Here is a 20,969-nt window from a genome sequence, read left to right as displayed (position 1 = left end):
GAATACTAATAAAATCATTACAGAAACTCATGGTTAAGGGCTAGAACCATCTGGAGGCATTTTACTGAAGTATCTGGTGGCTGGTGTTAGCTGTCGGCTGGGACCTCAGATGGGCTATTGGTTGAAACAGTTACTGGAGAGCTCTCCATTGGTCTTTCTGTTCAGGCTTGTCTGTGCTTCCTCACCCTGTGGAGGATGGGGTAAGGAGTAAGCGCCCTCAGAGAACAAGGCACAGTGCCCAGGATTCTAATAGCTAGTCTTGGGAGGCGCAGAGTGCATCTTCCGCTAGTCACAGTGCTGGGCCTAGATTCAAGGAGAGGGAACACAGCACCTTCTGCTCTACTGGAGGAATATCAGGTCACAATGTGAGGAGAGCGTGTGGGATGGCGCATATTGCTGTGGTAGTTTCAAAAACGAGGCACAAGCTTACTCCTAGGGATCTGGCCGAGTGCATTTTCGTCGATCTAGTCTATGTAGGGGCAGCCCTATTTCTGAGAAGCAGCAGGTTTCCTTTCTCAGTTGTCTGATTTTACAGCCATTGGGAACTCAGGGCTGGCGAGGTAGCCTTGGGGTGGGCCTGGCAGCACTTCTTCCAGTGAGGCTGAGCAGACCTCTCCCCCGAAACAGCTTTATTGGGAAAGGCAATACTCAGGTGTGCAGGGTCGGGCCTAGGCTTCCCTAACTGTTCTCAGGGCAAACTATGTATCAAGTTGAGAATATTAGAGTTAATAGGACCCCTTAAACATGACAGATGGAGATGGGGAAAAAATTACAAAGCTCTGCTTATCCAAAATTCACTCTTGTATATAGAGCTGAACAGAAAGAAAAGGAGATTTCAGGGTAAGAATTCACATTTGTGAAGACCGTATTTAAGTGAGGTTGACAACTTGTTTATAAAATCAATTAATGATTTGCAAGCTGTCAATAATCAAGGAATTTCCTGTTAGTTGAATGTTGCAACTATGAAGTACTCAGTAAAATATTGATAATAAATTTTTTAATTACTTCAGTTTAAAATTGAGGAACATTTGAAGAAAAAAGTCAAATGAGTCTTAGAGTCTGACTGTAGAACATCTTCCCTCTGCTTCACCACCACTGCCCACGGCACATATGTACATCACCACCTGGAGAACCCCTTCTTAGCCCATAAAACTCAGTTTGCCGTCCCCTCCTCCTGGACAGAGTCTCTTTCTGCCCACACACAGAGCTAATGACCTCTTCCTCAATGCTCCTGCAGCTCTGTGTACACCCTTACGTTGTAGCACCAACCACATTGAATTTTAATACATTGTTTATGTGTCTGTCTTTGCCACCAGACAGAGAGGTTTTTAAGGGCAGAAATGGTAACATTCATCTTTACCATCCACAAATTACAAATTACACAGTGCCTGGGATAGAAGAGGAACTAAATGAATGGAGAATGAAAACAATGGGAAGTAAAGAGGGCAGAGAGCCAGACAGGCAGGAAGGAAAAAGACTGGATGGATATGTTGAAAGGGGTATTTTCATTCTCCAAACAGACTTTAGATCTCAAATATATGAGGAGATTATATATGGAGTCTCTAGAATTCTTAGTGATTCAGTCAATTGGTATTGTTTTCCTTATATATATAATTCTCATATATTTCATACCACCTTTCTGTTAAAAAGGAGAAAATCTAGACATATGCCATTACAAGTTGTAGTTTCAAATGCTTTTATATAGTATTGTTATAATTATTTGCTTATTACTATCCTTCCTCTTTCATGTTCTACTTTTCTTTTATATTAAGAATTTCTTTCTTTTTTTTTTTTTTTTTTTGGTACGTGCCCCTAGTGGGAAACGAACCCAGGACTCTCTGGTCCACAGGCCAACATTCCAACTGCTGAGCCAAACCAGCCAGGGCTTATATTAAGAGTTTCAACATTTAAAAACAAATGTATGTTGGGCGCCCCTAGAATACAACATCTGGCTATAAGTACTTTGTAAAAGTCAGTCTTTTTTTTTTTTTTTTTTTTTATCCTCACCCGAGGATATTTTTCCATTTTTTGTACAGATAGAGTGGGAGGGAGAGAGAGGAAGGGAGAGAGAGAGAGAAACATCGATGTGAAAGGGACACATCGAGGGGCTGCCACCCGCACGACCAACCAGGGCCGGGGACAAACTGCAACCGAAGTACGTGCCCTTAGCGGGAACCGAACCCGGGTCTCTCCGGACCGCAGGCCGACGCTCTAACCGCTGAGCCAAACTGGCCAGGGCTAAAAGTCAATCTTTTCTTCTTAATAAAGAAAATAAATTTTTACCTTGAGAAACTCATATTAACTTATTACAATTCAATGTGGATTTTAGAACCTCCATGAACCGAGAGGTCTTATAAAAATTAACCTTTTAATTCTAGCAAATGTAGATTTAAATGATACAACTTTTTACTCTTAGGTTAACATTTTATTCACAGTAACTGTAATTGTTAGAATACATAAGCCATCATTTGCAATGGTTATGTAACTTAACATCAGTGGTGTTCCACATGTTGGGTGGTGGGGGAGTCCGCCCTGGGTACAGGCATCGATGGGGGTGCATTATGTGTAGAGATTTAAAAACAAAATAATGAAACCAACCAAAAGTCAGTCTGCTTTTTATTATTAACATGTGCCAACAATTCTAAACATTGCCAGTGATAAACTACTCCTCCCTGAAAACGTCTTTTGTTGGTGTAACTTGAAACAAATTGCAATGGTTACTGTTGAGTTTTAATAATATATATGTAAGCTTCAAATTAGCACATTTTAATAATTTATTTGTTAGTAAACATTGTATTCTACATCGAAGTTAATTCTGAGAATTCGTTATTCAGTGAGTTCCCTACCCACATGGAGTTGACAACAAGTATTTCTTTTGAGAAAAGTTGGAACTGTGCGCTTGTGGGATTGTGCAAGCTCCCTTCCATCTCCTGTGGAACCACACATTCCTAAATCCAAACAGGAGCCTCCAAAGAAACAGTGACTACTCAGTGATCTTAAAGATGAAAACACAGAAATAGGGTTATTTCAATTCTGTTATTTGTGACCACTTGAAGATTCTGTGTTTAAAATTTAAACAGTGAAACAGAGCTGTGAGGTATACTATTACCATTTAATAAATCAAATTGTAGTGTATACTAAAATCTTTTACTGAATTTGAACAATCTCTTTAAATAGAAATATCATAAAAGTGATCAAATTAAATAAAAAATAGAAATATATTTATTTAGAATTTTTTTCAACTGCTTAATACTAAAAAAGGAATCAAGAAAATAATGTTATTACTGATTATCACTACAAACAACTGTCACACTGAAGAATGGGGATGTTAAAAAAGGATCCCCTTCTGGGTGCCAGACGCCCTGAGCATGCCCGTGTCACGTGGCCACCAGGCAAGCCCGGGCAGTGCCCGAACCAGGCAAGCTCAGTTGTGCTCATTCGTCAGCTCCACAGACACTTCCTCTTTCAGGGCCTGTCCCTTCACGGTCCCCATCCCACTGTTCACCAATCCAAGATTCCTTTTCCGAGATTTTGCTCTCAATAATCAGTTAATGGATTCTTTTATAGCTTGACTCTCACTAAAGAGTATTTACGCTGTATGGGAACCTTTTTTAAAAAGCTCTGTTGTGATATAATTCACATATCATACAATTCACCCATTTAAAGTGTGCAATCCATTGATTTTTAGTATGTTCACAGAGCTGTACAACCATCATCACAATCAATTTTAGAACATGTTCATCAGCCCATAATGATTAGTAGTCATTGCTCATTCACTCAGACTCATCCTCTCCTTCCCACCCTCCACTCCCAAACAATCACTAACCTATTTTCTGTCTCTATGGATTTTCTTATTCTGGGTATTTCATATAAATGCAGTCATACAATATATGGTCTTTTGTGACTGGCTTCTTTCACTTAGCCCAATGTTTTCAATTTCATCCATGTTGTAGCATGTACAATAATTTGTTCTTTTTATTGCCAAATAATATTATATTGCATGAGTATATCACATTTTATTTATTCATTCATCACTTGATGGAGATTTGGGTTGTTTCCACTTTTAGCTATTGTGAACAGTACTGCTGTGAACATCCATGTACAAGCTTTTGTGTGGACATGTTTTTAATTCTCTTGGGTAGATGCTTAGGAGTGAAAATGCTGGGGCATATGGTAACTCTATGTTTAACATTTTGCAAAACTATAAAACTGTTTTCCAAAGTGGCTGCATCGTTTTACGTTCCCATCAGCAATGTATAAAGATTCCAATTTCTCCACATCTTACAGAAGCCTTTGAAAGCAGGGAGAGGAAGAGGAAGGTGAAGGAATAATTGCTGAGCACCGTGCTATCCAAGATATATCCACTCCAAAACCTGAGCAATTTTCATTGTGTTGCCCTGAAAGCCAAAAAGTCTTCAGTAGAACGAATCTTCAGCCATATGAGGGCAGAATTAAAGAATTGGGTGGTTGGGTAGTAAGAACTGAAATTATTGATACCTACACAGCTTACTGTCTACAGTAACCCAACTTTACCATTCCACTATCTTCATCAATATAACTTTATTAATCCAAGAAATTCTTGCTCCCAAATGACAGAAGTTGGAAATAATTTAATTGTGCTTTCCAGGCCTGGAAGACTCATCAACCCATCAATAGAAACCAGAAAACAAAAGTTTATACCCCAAGACTCCTTTGAACCGTCCACCTCAAAGTCCTCACCTGGCTTTGGAGACATTCTGGGAAGCTAGCATGCAACACTGGATATTTGTGAAAAGAAGCCAAACACCCCAAGTATATACATAGACAGGGCTCTTAGATTTCTACCAGAAAGGCCAGACCAGTCTTGGAATGAGCGGTAAAGGCTCCTGTATTACTAATGAGAGTGTAAAACATGTCACAAAATACTGTGGTAGTAAAATGAGAAAGGCAAAAACAGAAAAAAAATCTAAATGTTTAATAAGAATACAAGTTCTTTTAGAAGGGTCCAATAATTTAATGACTCAATAACTCAAAAAAACCCTTGCAGTTTGGTCTGTTGCACCAGGTCGTGGTAGTGTGACAAAGCCATGACTAGAATGCCTTCAGTCTCATGGTTTGCCCTGATTTGTGGGTTAGTTGTTACATGGAAAGTTACCATCAGCAAGAAAGGTGCCAGATTATACTGTAAGCACTTCTTTGTTTTAAAAAATTCTTTTAAAGCAGACTCTTTTTACAGGAACAATTACCTGATATTTATTTGATGCTGAATGTTTTCTATTAAAGAGGTTTAATTTCATAAATGACAATTTGTTAACGATCACATGAGGAGAAGCAGCTGCCTCCACCTTGGGATGAAGTCATACCTCTGCCTTGAGCTTTATTTCTTTTTTTGTCCTCACCCTTAAGGCTGGCTCAGTAACAGCACATAGGGATATCGTTATTCATCTCTTTTGTTATATTTCTTTATTCACCTTGCATAAGGTGTTTGAATTAAATCATAAGAAAATATTAATTCTCTTTCCTACCCCTCCACTCTAAAAAATCCTCATTCTTTTCTGTATAAATCATAAATGAGAGAGAGAAAGCGAAAGCAGGCAGTCTGCTTCAGGGAGCATAATGGTCTCTCATGCTTTGCTCTTTATATAAGAAGGTCTGACTGCCACCAAACTCCCTTCCTTCCTTCCTTCCTTCCTTCCTTCCTTCCTTCCTTCCTTCCTTCCTTCCTTCCTTCCTTCCTCCCTCCCTCCCTCCCTCCCTCCCTTTCTTCCTTTCTTTTCTTTCTTTCTCTCTCTCCCTTCCTTCCTTTTTCTTTTTTCTTTTCTTTTCTTTTCTTTTTTCTCTTCTCTTCTTTTCTTTTCCTTTCCTTCTTCCCTTCTTTCTTTCTTTTTCTTTTCTTTTTTGGCTTTCTAAAACATTATTTAACTCATTTATTTAGAAAGAGTATAGCCCAGCTGGTGTGGCTCAGTGGTTGAGCATTGACCCATGCATCAAGAGGTCACAGGGTTTGATTCCCTGTCAGGGCACATGCCCAGGTTGTGGGCCAAATCTTCAGTGGGGAGCGTGTAGGAGGCAGCCAATCAATATTCTCTCTCATTGATGTTTTTCTCTCTCTCTAAAAAAATTAATAAAAAAATTTTAGAAAGAGTATAACTTACTTTTTATATACGTTCTCATACATTTAAAAAATTTTTTTTCTTTATTAATTTTAGAGAGAGAGGAAGGAAGAGGGAGAGAGAGATAGAAACATCGATGAGAGAGAACATTGATTGCATGCCCCCCACTGGGGACTGGGTCCACAACCTGGGCATGTGTCCTGACCGGGAATCGAACTGGCGACCTCTTGGTGCATGAGTCGATGCTCAACCACTCAGCCACACTAGCCAGACACACATTTCTTTTACTATTATTTTACTTGGAATATCTGAAAGTAGAAAATTGGAAAATGTTAGTAATTTTCCTAAAAATACATTTCTTCAAGGAGACGGGCAAAGCTTACTCATGGGAGCATATTTTTCATCCTAGAAATAGCCCCATTGTTTGCCCATATTCCATTCTGAGAAATTTATGATAGGCCTTATTTGCTTAACAGGCATTTGTAGGGGCGGGGAGGGTGGGGAGTTTTTCTCTCTTAGGTTCAGCATCTGGGGTCTGTAAATTAGATTGATGAAAAACATATTAACAGGGGGAAGGCATACTCATTTTATATGATGTTAATATTTTAATTTTTACATGCACAGAGGTCTTCATTGAAAAGAAGACCCAAAGAAGCAGTTGGACTCAGAGGTTTTATACTATTTTGACAAAGGGTGATACATTTGTGAAGAAGTGGCAAGAATAAAGAAAAGGATACTGGGCTTCTAGGAGCAGTAAACTGTGGGAAGGTAAATATATAGGAGAAACTAATGTATCCAATAGAAGATAAGGGTTATTTTAGGAAAGCTTGTTTATGCACACCCATCTCGGTGCTAACTTTGGTTTCCATGGGTAATCGTTGGTTTTACTCCTCCTGGTATGGGAGGAGAGGGGAGACCTTTACAAAGGGTAAAACATATGTCCTGCTTTTAGGCCCGTAGAGGGAGGTTCTTTCTGTGTTTATTTGCTGCCTCTAAATTGCCTTCAGCTTCCCCAAATCCTTATGCCAATCCTTAATTTTGGGGTGGCATATTCTGATTCTCTTCATCTTCGTCTCTTGCCTACTTACACAGAATTAAGTTTTTCTGATTTTTTTTTTATCCTCACCCGAGGACATTTTTCCATTTTTTGTTCAGATAGAGCGGGAGGGAGAGAGAGGGAGAGAGAGAGAGAGAAACATCGATGTGAAGGGACACATCGAGTGGCTGCCACCCGCACGACCAACCAGGGCCGGGGACAAACTGCAACCGAGGTACGTGCCCTTAGCGGGAACCGAACCCGGGTCTCTCTGTACCGCAGGCCGACGCTCCAACCACTGAGCCAAAGCGGCCAGGGCAAGTTTTTTTTATTTTTAATCAAGGTTATGGCACAATGGACAACAAAAAGGACAAGGATGCTATTTAATATTAGTCACATCTCTATTATAAAGTATAAGGGAAAGGATTCATGTATAATAATAACATTGCCAGTTTCATGCCTCAGTATCCACCATGCGTAGCTTAGCTCCCCAAACGGTCCACTGTTTCCGAAAACATCGTATTTTGATACGCTTCTCATGTGATGAGCTGTTCCCTCTCTTCGGAGTGCTTTCGCCTTTCACCAGCCGCTGTTCCCGCCCTGACTTCAGATAGTGAGAGCCTATTCTGTAAGGTGCTGTGCCTCTGCGTTCCAAACATCACTCACTCACGTCGGCCACTAGTCCATATTTGTCATCCATCTCCACTAGTATTTTCCCAATATTTAGAAATGCTTACTTTTTTAATCAAATAAGTATATAAATGGGAAAAATCATATCAAATTATGTAAAATTTTAAAAGCACCATTTTCCATAATTAGAAAGTAACCATAAAAATAAGTACTATGAAAAAGTGCGTTATTAAATTCTAGTAGAATGCTATCAAATGCTCTGAGCCCGAAGCTCGTTGTAAAACGGGCAATTGGAAAGACTGGGGATGTGTAAGGACACAGTCCACCAAATGGAAACTTCCCGCACACTTGGACAGAAAAATGCAACAGCAGTAATCTCCTCCCCACTGTGGGATTCACTGCTACGTATGCTCTGCCCGTTTCTCCTGATCACGTCCACAGCACGCCTAGGCCCTCTTCCCTGTGGGAGTGTGGGCGTGGAGCCGGCCCACACACTGGAAACACTATGCAGGAGAACAAGACTGGGCTTTGGAGTCAGATTGGTCCAGGCTCAAATCTGAGCTCTGCCATTTATAAATTTAGCCTTGGACAGGTCACTGAACCTCGGTGAGCTTCATTTTTTACTTCTCCTTAAGTAAAAAAGATCTTCTTCTGTGGGTGCTATAGACTGAATGTTTGTGTCTCCCCTCAAAATATATATGTTGAAACTTAATCCCAATGTAATGGTATTAGGGAGGTAGCCTTTGGAGGTTGACTGAAGCCCTCAAGCGTGGACTCCCCGGAGAGATCCCTTAATCCTTTCACTGTGTGAGGACACAGAAAAGACAGCCACGATAAACCAGGAAGAGGCCCTCATCAGAAACTGAATTTGCTGGTGCCTTGATTTTAGACCTCCCAGATTCCAGAACTGTGAGAAACAAATTTTTGTTTTCATAAGCCATGCAATCTACAGTATTTTTGTTATAGAGGCCAAATGGACCAACTGGGATATCATGAGGTAATATATATATAAAGTGGCTAGAACATGACAGGTCTTGACAAATAGTAGCTTATATTAGCATTATGTTTATCATCATTATCATTACCATCCTTCAATGTGTAAATCAAATGTCATCCCCTCTGCAAAAATGCCACTCCTCCCCCCCAAATTTCATAGTACTTCTTATGTCATACGTTCATTTTGATAGAATAGTTTATTTCTGTCTCACTTGTTTGGTGAGTTTTTCAAAGGCAGGGCCTCTTTTGAGCCCAGCAAAGCAGACATTGATTGAAAGCCTACTGTGTTCATAGCTTTATATTATTATTTGGGAAAAAAATTGCAAATTTAGTTATCAAAAGAAAGAGTACGTAAGGTAGGATATGTCCACATCATTAGAACAGTTGCTCAGAAAACAGCCTATATTACATGCTGAACAGAGACACTGGTGTGTTTTTCCACTTCATAAATTAAGAGACACTTAAGGCCAGAAACTTTTCCACTATGGCCCTAGCATGTCCTCGCTCCCACAGCTGTTCCTCTCTACTCTTAATAAAATCCAAATTGCTCAAACAATGGCTGCTAACTCACAAATATAATTCCTCCCTCTTCTGAGAACTCTCTTGATCCAACTATTCCCGAAACTAGCTGAACTTCGGCTAACCCCTCCTGCTAATGTCCTGTTAAAAATTTCTGCCCTCCTTCCCCAAGCTAGAACACTTCTTTGGAAACTTCTTTCTCCTGGCATTTTGAATAAAGGATTATGTTGATGTACTCTGGTTGATTTTCTTTAAAGAGGGCAGTCAAGTATACTGAGAATAATATTATGAGATCTAAAGCCAATGTATTTAATTTTTTAAATTATAAAACATTTCACTGAAATAAAAGAATATATACAATAACCAATTGCTCTTTCATTCCCTGTTAATCTTGTTGCCCTTCAACTCTTTATATATTGAATCAAGTACATTCAAGCCTCTTTAGAAGATCAAATACCACTTACAACAGAAGGGTTAGAGCTCAGCTTTGAGTTTCAAATTATCCTCAATGAACCGTGAAGCAAAATCTTAGAAAATAAACTTTATTAAGTCCCCTCTCCCTCCAATTCTTAAAGCTTTTCTTAACATAGCAACGCTTAGAGGTCTGAACATAAAGTTGCACTGGAAACCTTACTGTAGAGAGGGCTGAGGATATAACTGACATAGGGAAGGTTCAGAGGGAATCAGACTAGGCTTAGGAAGTTGCCTGAATCACAGAAAAGAGATACTCTGCCTACTTCTCAGGCCAGGAAGAAGGAGAAATTGAAAGAAGAGTGTACATGTGCCCTACTTTTCACATGGAATTCGGGAGACACCTCACATACCAACCAAGGGCAGCTACAATGGCACAGAAACAGTGGCTTGGTGTGATTCTGCAAAGGGAGGGTCTGAGTCAGTGCTTCTCATCTGCCATGGCCTTTGCTTTGCTGCAGGAGGTTCCCATGTGGTCTGTGAGGCCACAGAAACTGCTGAGGGGACTGGTGTTTTGGAAGAATCCTGGTGACAGTACAGGGACGTCCCAGAATACAGGGAGCTTAACAGGGAGCAACAGTAATGCCCATGCTCAACAATAGGTACCAACATAAAGCCAAAAGACCTGGCAGCACCCACTCCCTCCCAGTAAATACCGAGGTGGTACCCCAAGTAATCAGGGGGGATGACTGAGTGAAGGTCATCAAGTACACAGATCATAGAACATGTTACCCCTCCCCATTACCAGCACATAAGATCAGCATCCCCTTGTACCCAGATGACATCTGGAAGGAAGAAAGGAAAGAGAAAGATAAAAACTTTGAAAGGTCTGCAAAATTACCAGGAAAGAAAGATTGAGTTACTTTTAATTGGCAAGTTAATTTTTGTTGTTGGGTTTTGTTATTCTCAAGCAGGGTTAGGGGCTCAGAAATGATCAGTTAGTGAAATAAAGTTTGTTTTCTAAAGATCTGAGTTGTAGAGTATAAATTCAAACCCTCCTGTTAAAATAACATAATGGTTAAGATGAAGTGCTCTTGGGTTAGACATGAGCTTTGAATCTTGGATTATCACTTTTAGAAGGAGTTAAAATCCTCTTCCTTTTAGTTTCCAGCCAGGAGTGCAGTGTTGTGCCTTACGAGAAAGCTATGCCCTATAGAAGAAATCCAAGCTCTCTTATAAACGGTAGCCTTTCACATTTAGAAGACAACCTTCGCATCACCTACGAGTTTGCCGTTCTTTAGCCTAATTCCTCAGGACTTCAACCCATCCTTATGTCTTTGATTCAGTCCCTTTACCATCCTGACTGCTCTGCCTAGAAGCATTTGTAAGTTGTCTATTTTCCCTTCACATGCATTCCACACTGTTGTACATCACTGTTTGACAAGACTTCACTTTCATCCTCCGCCTTGATCAGAACGGTTCCTTTCATTCCCTTTGGATCCTCATTTTTTATTCAAACTCACCATGGAAATATTACAAAATTTAGTCAGTCTGTCAGGAAAAGGTCTCTGGCAGCTGTGACTCAACTATCTAGATGTTCACAATTTTCTCTGCCTTGTCTCTGTTAAGCTAGTAGATTTAAACAAAGAGATGAGCTGAATTAAAATCCAACTCTTGAGTCAAAGTCCCCTGGTCACTACTTCTCTACAAAGCAATAAGAGGGAAAAAAAATTAGGCAGGTGTGTCTGGATGTACCAACACCAAACCCAAAGGCTGTTCCTTTCTCTTGATACCTTTTCATTCTCTACATTCCCTATTAAGAAGAAGCAACCATCATGGCAATGGAAATCTCTGGTTATACTTCTAGGAGTCGTATCATTTAAAAATTGTACTATTTAAATATCACTCCTTATTCTTTCACTTTGGAATTCTCCTTTCTGCTCAGGACTCAGCAGTCACAATAGCAGCTGAGAAAAGAGTTATATGTCTAGGTTGGTGTCACAGTGTGCCATCTGCTGACAGGCATATAACCTCAGCTTTTTCCCAGTATAGAAACATGCAGCTAATTGAAACCTGTACCCCAGGTTTAGATATACTCAGGATTATATGCCAACTTTATTCTGATATAGCTTTCCTCTCACCTGGGGAAAAAGTAGTTTCTAAATAGAGGACAATGTCATGGCTAGAGAGGGAGCTGAAGAGACAGGCTGCCTGGGTTTGAATTCCAGCTGTTCCGCTTACAAACCAGTGGACAAGTCATTTAATCCCTCTAGCTTTGAAATGAGGGTAATAACAAGGTCTACACCATAGTGTTAAGAGCATTAAATGAGTTAATAAAGTAAAATGCTTAGACCATACAATCCATCCAATCAACAAGGGATTTGAATTATGTAGAGACTTTCAACAAGCCATAGTAATCTTTTTCCCTATAGAGTCATACTGATAAGCCATGAAATCACTTAGATATAGGAAGAATACTGAATTAGGAGTCAAAGAACATGACCTGAGTCTCTGACACTGCCACTTGCTCCAAATTATTTGTCATCTTTGTGCTTCGGTTTCTTCATCTGTGAAAATGAGATAGTAATATTGCCAGGGAGTTACAGGGAAGATTATGGGACAATTTATATGGAGTACCATATAAATGGCAAAACATTGTACAAAAAATGTAAAAGACTGTTATTATCATTGATCATTATTATTTTTCTCAAACTTCAATGATCATCCAAAAACTTTTATAACATCAGGATATCCTACCTCCCAGAGTATAAAAAATTATTTTCTACAACTGTCTTTTATGGCTGTAAAGAAAACCTCTTTTTATTTCCTTGGTACTAGAACATCTGGTTGTCATGCCAACATGCTTGATAACACTGCAAAACATGGTAGTGTTATCCAAAGTCAGAAGTTGCCTATAACAACCATAGTTTGGCTTACTTAGATGGATGTCTGACTTCTTCAAAACAAATTTTCAAATGACAAGAAGGATAAAACACGTGTAGGAAGGCCTCCTGTGGATGGCCCATAATGTACTTATGACTTCAAACAAAGGTTGTGTTCTTCCCTAGTGAAGGTATCCATTTGGGCTTGAGCATCAGTTTCTCTTGTTTTGGAATTCAGCTCCATTATGCCTTTGGACATTGTGCTCAAAGACTGCAGTCTTGGCTGCTCACTTATTTTCTTGAGTTATCTAGAAAATTTAGTTTAATTTTAGCCAAACCTTTCTTCCACTAGGTAAATCTTGATATAACCAAAAGCAAAGGCTTTGTTTACATTCTGTGGGCAATGAGTACCATTTCATATACGATAGTCCCCAGCCCTTTCTCTTGTATCCTCAGGAATAAGAATGACCAGCCAGCCTTCTATCATATGCACCATGCCAACTAGAAATCACCCTCAATGTCTTGTAGTCTTCATAACTTTATTGGGTTCTCTCTCAAACCAAATCTCCCTGTTTCTGATTATTTTGCCCCAGATGTACCTGGAGCATATTTTCAAGCTGAATCTCATTTTCTTATTTCCTGTCCATATTTCTAACTTCCCCAGACCCCCTGGATAATTTATCTATTGCACTAATATTTGCAGTTAAAGAAGTATAGACCTGCTCCTTCTTAGTCTTTGGGTTCAGGAAATATCTCCAATCATTTCTCAATCATTTGTGGTCCACAGAGAGCCAAAACATGCCTTTTCTGGGAAAATTTAATCCATATGTTTATGATTAATTTATGTATAAGTCATTAAATTGGTGTTTCTAAGACATTTCAATTGGCAAGTTACCTCTCTCTTACCCTTCAAATCCCCTCTCAAGCTTTATTTGAGTTGGTATGGAACCACTAAACCAGATGCTTTTCAGAACTGGCAAAACACTTTGAAAAGCAGTCCTGAATATATCTAAGATTCCATTCTATCCATGTTGCAGTTGATACACAACTGCCTGAATGGCAGGTGTGTTACAGTACATAAAGGGATTAAAGAATATATAATCAGTGTCCTTTTAGGCAGCAGCTATAACTGGTCCTCAGAATAGGGTATGGCTTCTAATTTCTTATTCACTCAAAATTCAAGTTCATTTCAATTTAATTCCAGCCAACTTCATAAATTTTCCTCATTCACTTATTATGTGCTAGGCATAAGTCATAATATTTCCTACCTTCAATTTGCTCATTTTCTAAAAGGTGAGACTGACCTGTGTATTTATAAATATGATAGACAGCAGTGTATAGTGAGAACCAAATCTAACATATAATCAAAGTGCTATGAGAGAACCAGAATGAGAGATTTCTATTGGGGACATTAGAGAAAGTGGCACTGGGGATGGGCTTTGAAGCAATGTATGGAGTTGGGGTATGTAGGTCAATGGTTCCAGTGGAACACATGTAGCCTGGGACTGACTGGTTGGAAATAGAACTAGAAAGGCAGAGCAAGTTCAAATTATGGAAGGCCTTGAATGCAATGCTTAGGAGTCAGGGGAATTATGTAGGCAATAGGGATCCAATGAAGGTTTTGAAGAAGGGGAATGACACGACCATGCCTCTGACTGATATTGTGGAAGATTTATTGGAAGTAGAAGAAAATACAGGCAGGGGAACCATAAGGAGGTTGCTCTGATGATTGAGACAAGAGCTAAAGAGACTCTGAGTGATTACGGAGACTAGAATAATGACAGTGGATGGCTTGGCTTCAAGACAAGACAACTGCTGAGATGGACTTTGAAGGTCTTAGAGATGAGCAAGGTATGAAGACAAGGCAGGCTGTGAGTGATCTTTGGGCAAATTACCTAAACTCTCTGGGTCTCCATTTCCTCAACACTAGGTTAAACATATTATCTCCAGTTGTCTTAAGGATTAAAAAATGTGGTATGAAATTACCTAGTTCCTGGCACATAGGAGGCTCTCATTTCATGGTAGCTCAAAAGATAAAGATGAGACTGAGGTGTATGAACTAGGATTTCTAGAACAATTCAATACCCATGCTATTTGGGTCTCTGAACGTTTTGTTATTCTACTCACAGGTCTTTCACATGTATGCTCTTTATAAACATCTGGTTATTGGCTCATTTAAAGGCAACCAATCATTACAGAAATGTATGGTAGTTAAAGTGGTCATTAACAAAAAGGCCATGCTTCCTAAAGGGAATCTGAACTGCTAACGAATACTCAGAAACACCTAAGACCAGCTGTGGGTAATTAGCACATTTGCACCAGTGATTCCCTACCCTGGCTCGAGACAGCCCAATTCAGTAGACAATTTTTTATTGTCTATTAGGTATTGATTGTGTACTTGGTACTAGAGGAGATAGATATGGGGATCAGTATACCAAGTCCCTATACTCAAGGAACTTATAATCTAGGAAAGAAAATATGACCAGTCTGCAAAAGACTAAAAATATTTATAGATAACATCATGCATGCTAAATGCATAACAGCATATAGATTCAATGTTAATAAAGTTTAGAAGCTGGAGAGAAAACATTCTCTTAGGAAAATTTAAGAAAAACTCCAAGAAAGGATCAATCTGTGACATGAACCTTGAAAGATAGCTAGGCTTTTTTGTTGTTGTTGTTGAGAGGAGATATTAGAGAAGGAACTATCGGGGATTGAAGAAATCTAATCATGCACTCACACACTCAGTCCCTCTCACTCAACAAACCCTTACTGAGTACCTACGATGTGTGAGGAAGACAGAGTGTATTAAAATAAAGTCTCAGCACCCAAGATTTCAGTCACTTTCAACTGAAGTGTTACTCCCCCTCATGGGAGAGGAAGAGAAAGGGAGATGAACAGATGAAGTGCAATACAATATGGTCAGTATTTTATAAAGGTGCTGTGGATAGTAACCTTAATTAAATGTTGTATGTATTAGGTTTCTCTAGAGAAATAGAACCAGTAACCAATAGAATACGTGTATTTATATCTATCTCTCTATCCTCTATATCTGTCTCTTTATTCTATCTATCTATCTATCTATCTATCTATCTATCTATCTATCTATCTATCTATCATCTATCTAATTGATTTTAAGTAATTGGCTCACACGATTATGGAAGCCAGCAACTCTAAATGCTGCAGGGTAGGCCAGCATGCTAGAGACCCATGGAAGAGTTACGTTGCAGTTAGAGTCCAAAGGCAGTCAGTCTGTTGGCAGAACTCCTTCTTGCTCAGGGTCAGTCTTGTTTCTATTAAAGCCTTTAGCTGGATGAGGCCCACCAATATTATGGAGGATCATCTGCTTTACTCAGAGTTCTACTGACTTAAATGTTAATCTCATGTAAAAATTACTTCATTTAAATGTCAAAAGTAATGTTTAACTAAGTATCTGGGTACCATGCTCTAGCCAAGCTGACACATAAAATTAACATTATGCTATATGAGACAAATGCAACAAATTTGGCCCCAGACACTGTCAGTCAGATTCATCAGAGTGGTTGACAGAGCAGCACACTGGTACACTCAGGTATAAATATGAGTTTAGCCAAGAACTAGATTGTTGGGAGAGGCAGTTGGCCACCAGTCCCAATTGTTCCTGCATGTTCTTGGTGAGTGTGCCAGACTACAAGGCTTATCTGTTTTCTGATAAAAAGCAGTTTATGTAGTTACTTGCACAGGCAACTAAGTAGGTCAAAGTGACCACAGTGTGACTACCATGTCACTGCTCACTCCTGGGGGAAGGAAGACTAGTTTGTTTGTTGCTTGCTACAATGTTTGCTGCTTGCTCAAAAAGTGCTGGGTGCTTGCTCCTGAATTCCTCAGCTGCAACCCAAACCAATTGTCGGTGTAGCATTCACTTGGGCCCATGGCAATGCCCCAGTGCAACATGGCCTCCAGAAAAACCAATGGAAATATGTTAATGCTCATACTGCTTGCTGTGCATGAGTATATAGTCTTTTGTCTCTGACCCAGGAGTCTTGTGTCTTCGGCCTACATCCATGAAGCAGCAAACACTAACATATTAGCTTGCAAATAGGGTAAAATTTCAGGTTCTTTGCAGCTCTTGATCGCTTTGGTCATGAGGGTTGGATGCTGACAGAGACATGCCTTTCTGGACAAGGAAGGACAAGGGTTTTGCAGGCCAGGTTCAGGGATATACAAATATTTCCCAGCATCAGGCAGTGAGTGTTCTTACCCAAATAGTGGGTGAGGTTAGCTAGTAAGTATCTCCCAATGTACTGCCTGTTAACAAACAAAAGCTGAATTAATATTTAGAGGTTGAACAGTGAAAGGTAGGATTGAACCAGCCAGAAAATGGTACCTTAACTGTTGTTCATGCTCCCCAGGTGAGTGAGGGAAAGGATATTATCGTGACAATGGGGCAGCAAGCTCTGTGACCCCAACCTAAAGTCAGTGTGTCTGAAGTAAATGGCTTCAATAATAATGACCTTGCCACCTGATAATGAACTCTGAGTAACTGCGAACTTTGGAAGTTTATTTAGTTGAGGTAATGAGTAGTTGCCACACCACGCAGAACTGAAAGTAGTAGCTAAAACAATCTTGAATAATAAAAAAACATTTTCTTTTTGGGACACTTACTTCCCAACTTCAAAATTTAAAACAAAGCTACAGTAATCAAGACAGTATGATACTGGCATAAAGATAAACATATAGAGCAATGGAATAGGATTGAGAGTCCAGAAATAAACCCTTATATTTGTGGTCAATTAATTTTCAACAAAGGTGCAAAAACAATTCAATGGGAAAAAATAGTCTTTCCAACAGATGTTGCTGGAATAACTGTATCCACATGCAAAGAACAAAATTGGATCTCTACCTCACACCCTATACAATATTAACTCAGAATGGATCAGAGATTTACATGTAAGAGCTAACTATAAAACTCTTAGAAGAAAACATAGGAGTAAATCTTGTAGCCTTGGATTAGATACCAAAAGCACAAGTGACCAAAAAAGAGATAAATTGGATTTTCTAAAAAATTAAAAATTTTGTGCTTAAAAGACATCAACAAGAGAATGGAAAGACAGAGTAGGGTCTGGTGGTGTTTGAGCTGTCGTGGCCAGAGAGGAGTGACCCGAACGGCTTGAACATCTACATTCCAGTTTTTGTGTCTATCAAGAGTTTTAATTCATCATGGATAACCTGTCATCAGAAGAAACTCAGTTGAGGGCTCACCAGGTTACTGATGAGTCTCTGGAAAGTACAAGAAGAATCCTGGGTTTAGCCATTGAGTCTCAGGATGCAGGAATCAAGACTATCACTATGCTGGATGAACAAGGGGAACAACTAAACCGCATAGAAAAAGGCATGGACCAAATAAATAAAGACATGAGAGAGGCACAGAAGACTTTAACAGAACTCAACAAGTGTTGTGGCCTTTGTGTCTGCCCATGTAATAGGACAAAGAACTTTGAGTCTGGTAAGGCCTATAAGACAACATGGGGAGATGGCGGAGACAACTCTTCTAGCAATGTAGTATCTAAGCAGCCAGGCCGAGTGACAAATGGTTAGCCTCAGCAAGCTACCACAGGAGCAGCCAGTGGTGGATACATTAAACGTATAACAAATGATGCCAGAGAAGATGAAATGGAAGAGAACATGACTCAAGTTGGAAGTATTCTAGGAAATTTCAAAAACATGGCCCTGGACATGGGGAATGAGATTGAGGCTCAAAATCGACACATAGACCGGATCACAGAAAAGGCTGACACCAACAAAGATCGTATTGATGTTGCCAATGCCAGAGCAAAGAAACTAAAGTACTGCTATACTTCTTTACCATTTATTCTCTTACCCAGCTCTTCCTTCAGTCATTGCTTTTTCAGAATTTGAAATTTTGGTTCCATGCTCTTCTACTCAGAAGATAATGTGGAAGAGGGGCTAGGAGTGACAGCCCCCGTTTTTTTTTTCCTTTTTCCTTTGAGGGTAGACTGATGCTTGACCTTCCTTCTAGTATTTTCTTTCTCAGCTTATACTCTTAGCTTGGTTTTTATACATCATATGTTGCATTGTTTTTCACCCTCCTCATTTGCTGTAGCAAGTTCTTCTGCTTTCAAGATTTGGAAGCATTGCCAAACACAGCCATGAAAAAGGAAGTTGGAGGCTGGGTGTGGGAGTACAAGAAGGAGAGATAAGAGGTTGTTACCTCAGTAAAACCTTCAGGCCCAAAGCAAAAAGTTGCATAGCCACAGTAAATACCTAATTGGGTTTAGATTTTAAGTTGCAGTTATTGCCAATTTAGGCTAATACTTGGTTTTGGAGCTTTTATATACAATATTTTTGTTATACATCACAATTTTGCAACCTCTGCTTCAAAAAAGAATAGAATGAGTTTTCTTAACGTGAGTTTAATTTGTGAACTCTTGATGATTCATATATGTACCTAGATTCTGTGATCACATTTCATATTGCACCATACAGGAACACTTTGTACAAGTGAATGGCTTTTTATTTTCATATTAGTATCATGGTTCCAATTCAAGTCTATTAACCTCATAAATTTGTCATTAGTCTTTTAAGAAAAATATGTAAATATGTATGTGTAATATGAGAATTTCTGTCTAAAGCAGGGCTTAACATTTTTTTTTTTTTGAAAGTTTGACAAACTAAATCATGTGATTTCAGATTTACCTCAATGCCAAGAATTATGTTTAGATAGGAAAAAATAAACTTGTTTGATCTCAGGTAGAAAAATTGTTAGATTACTTTGAGTTTTATGTAGATTCAGACTTTTAAAAAGCTAGAATTCTGTTTAACTAAAGGTGATTTGGAAAATTATGCCTTTGGTTTGATTATTGATTATTGTACTATCATTCTTTTAGCCTTGTGTATTGAACTATGTTCAGAATCATGTTTAGCTCCTGACAGTGTTATAAGAATCTGATTGGCATTTGTCACCTTTATTTACAAGCTAGCACCTGCACACATCAAAGCTATTAATGTGGATCGGTTTGACCAATAACCACTGCTTGATCCTTACAATTAAATTTTGTAACTAATGGTATTGCTCTTTGGAAAAAAAAAAAGAGAGAGAGAGAGAATGAAAAGACAACACACTGAATTGGAGAATATGTTTGCAAATCACATATCTAATAAGGGATCTGCATTATAAGTAACTCTTACAACTCAACAATAAAAACACAAAAAGCTCCCCTTTAAACATGGCAAAGAATTTGAATAGATATTTCTCCAAAGATTCACAAATAGCCAATAAACACATGAAAAAAATGCTCAACATCATTAGTCATTAGAAAATGCAAATTGAAACCATAATGAGATACCACTTCACACCCACTAGGATCACTATCACAAAAGACAGACAGTAATAAGTTGATGAGGATGTGAGGAAACTGGAACCTTCATACATTGTTGGTGGAAATATAAAATTGTGAAGTCACTATGCAAAAGTTTGGCAGTTCCTCAAAAAGTGAAACACATGGCCCAGCAATTCCTCTCCAAGGTATATACCCAAGAGAAATGAGAACATATGCCACATAAAAACTTGTGCATGAATGTTTAATAGTGGCATTTTTCATAATAACCAAAAAGTAGAAACAGCTGTAATATCTATCAACTTATGAATAGATAAAGTTGGTATAACCACATGATGGAATATTATTTAGCAATAGAAGGGAATGAAGTATTAATATGTATTACAAGATGGATGAATCTTGAAAACATGCTAAGTGAAAGAAACCAGTCACAAAAGGCCACGTATTTATGATTCCATATTATGAAATATCCAGACTAGAGATATCTACAGAGATGTAAAGTAGGTTAGTGGTTGCCAGGAGCTGAGGGAAAAGGAGAATGGAGAGTAACTGCTTATAGGTATGGGGTTTCCTTCTCAGGTGATATTTTAAAATAAATTGTGGTGATGGTTGCACAACTCTAAGAATATGCTAAAAACAATTGAACTGTACACTTTTAAGGAGTGAATTTTGTGGTAGATAAATTTTATTTCAATAAAGCTGTTATTTTTTAAAAAACTAAATAAATATAAGTGCAAAGCCTTGCTTACTGGCGTGAAGCTATTTTCTCCATCACCACCCTTGATCCTTTCCTTCCCCCCTATTCCAACTTGAGCTGTTTTAAGGAGGAAGATGACTAGATGTGGGACTGAGGTCTTCTCTATGAGGAATAAAGGCCATGTGCATCCATACAAGTATGCTGAGAAACTTCAGGGAGAAATAAAAACTTTTATGGCTGTATTGAATACAGTAGACCAAGTCACCATCCTATTAGTTTTGTTGGGGAGGAAGCCTCCCGAATTCAACAAATAAAGTTTGGGCAAGATTCCCCATGGGAAAATAAATCTAAAGTAACCTTGTGGGTGAG

The 20,969-nt window shown here is 38.9% G+C and overlaps 1 protein-coding gene and 1 pseudogene across 3 annotated transcripts in view; one reads left to right on the top strand and one right to left on the bottom strand.

Moving 5' to 3' along the window:
• Positions 1–20,969, bottom strand: part of HPSE2 (heparanase 2 (inactive)) — a 667,750-nt gene that overhangs the window by 93,781 nt on the left and 553,000 nt on the right. The gene's annotated exons all lie outside the window — the stretch shown is intronic.
• LOC118632631 lies at positions 17,710–18,766 on the top strand (annotated as a pseudogene).

This window comes from Molossus molossus, unplaced genomic scaffold (assembly GCF_014108415.1).
Source record: "Molossus molossus isolate mMolMol1 unplaced genomic scaffold, mMolMol1.p scaffold_m16_p_17, whole genome shotgun sequence".
In the NCBI taxonomy this organism is placed as follows: domain Eukaryota; kingdom Metazoa; phylum Chordata; class Mammalia; order Chiroptera; family Molossidae; genus Molossus; species Molossus molossus.
Note: the sequence above shows the minus strand (reverse complement) of the source record. Positions and strands in the feature narration are given on the sequence as shown.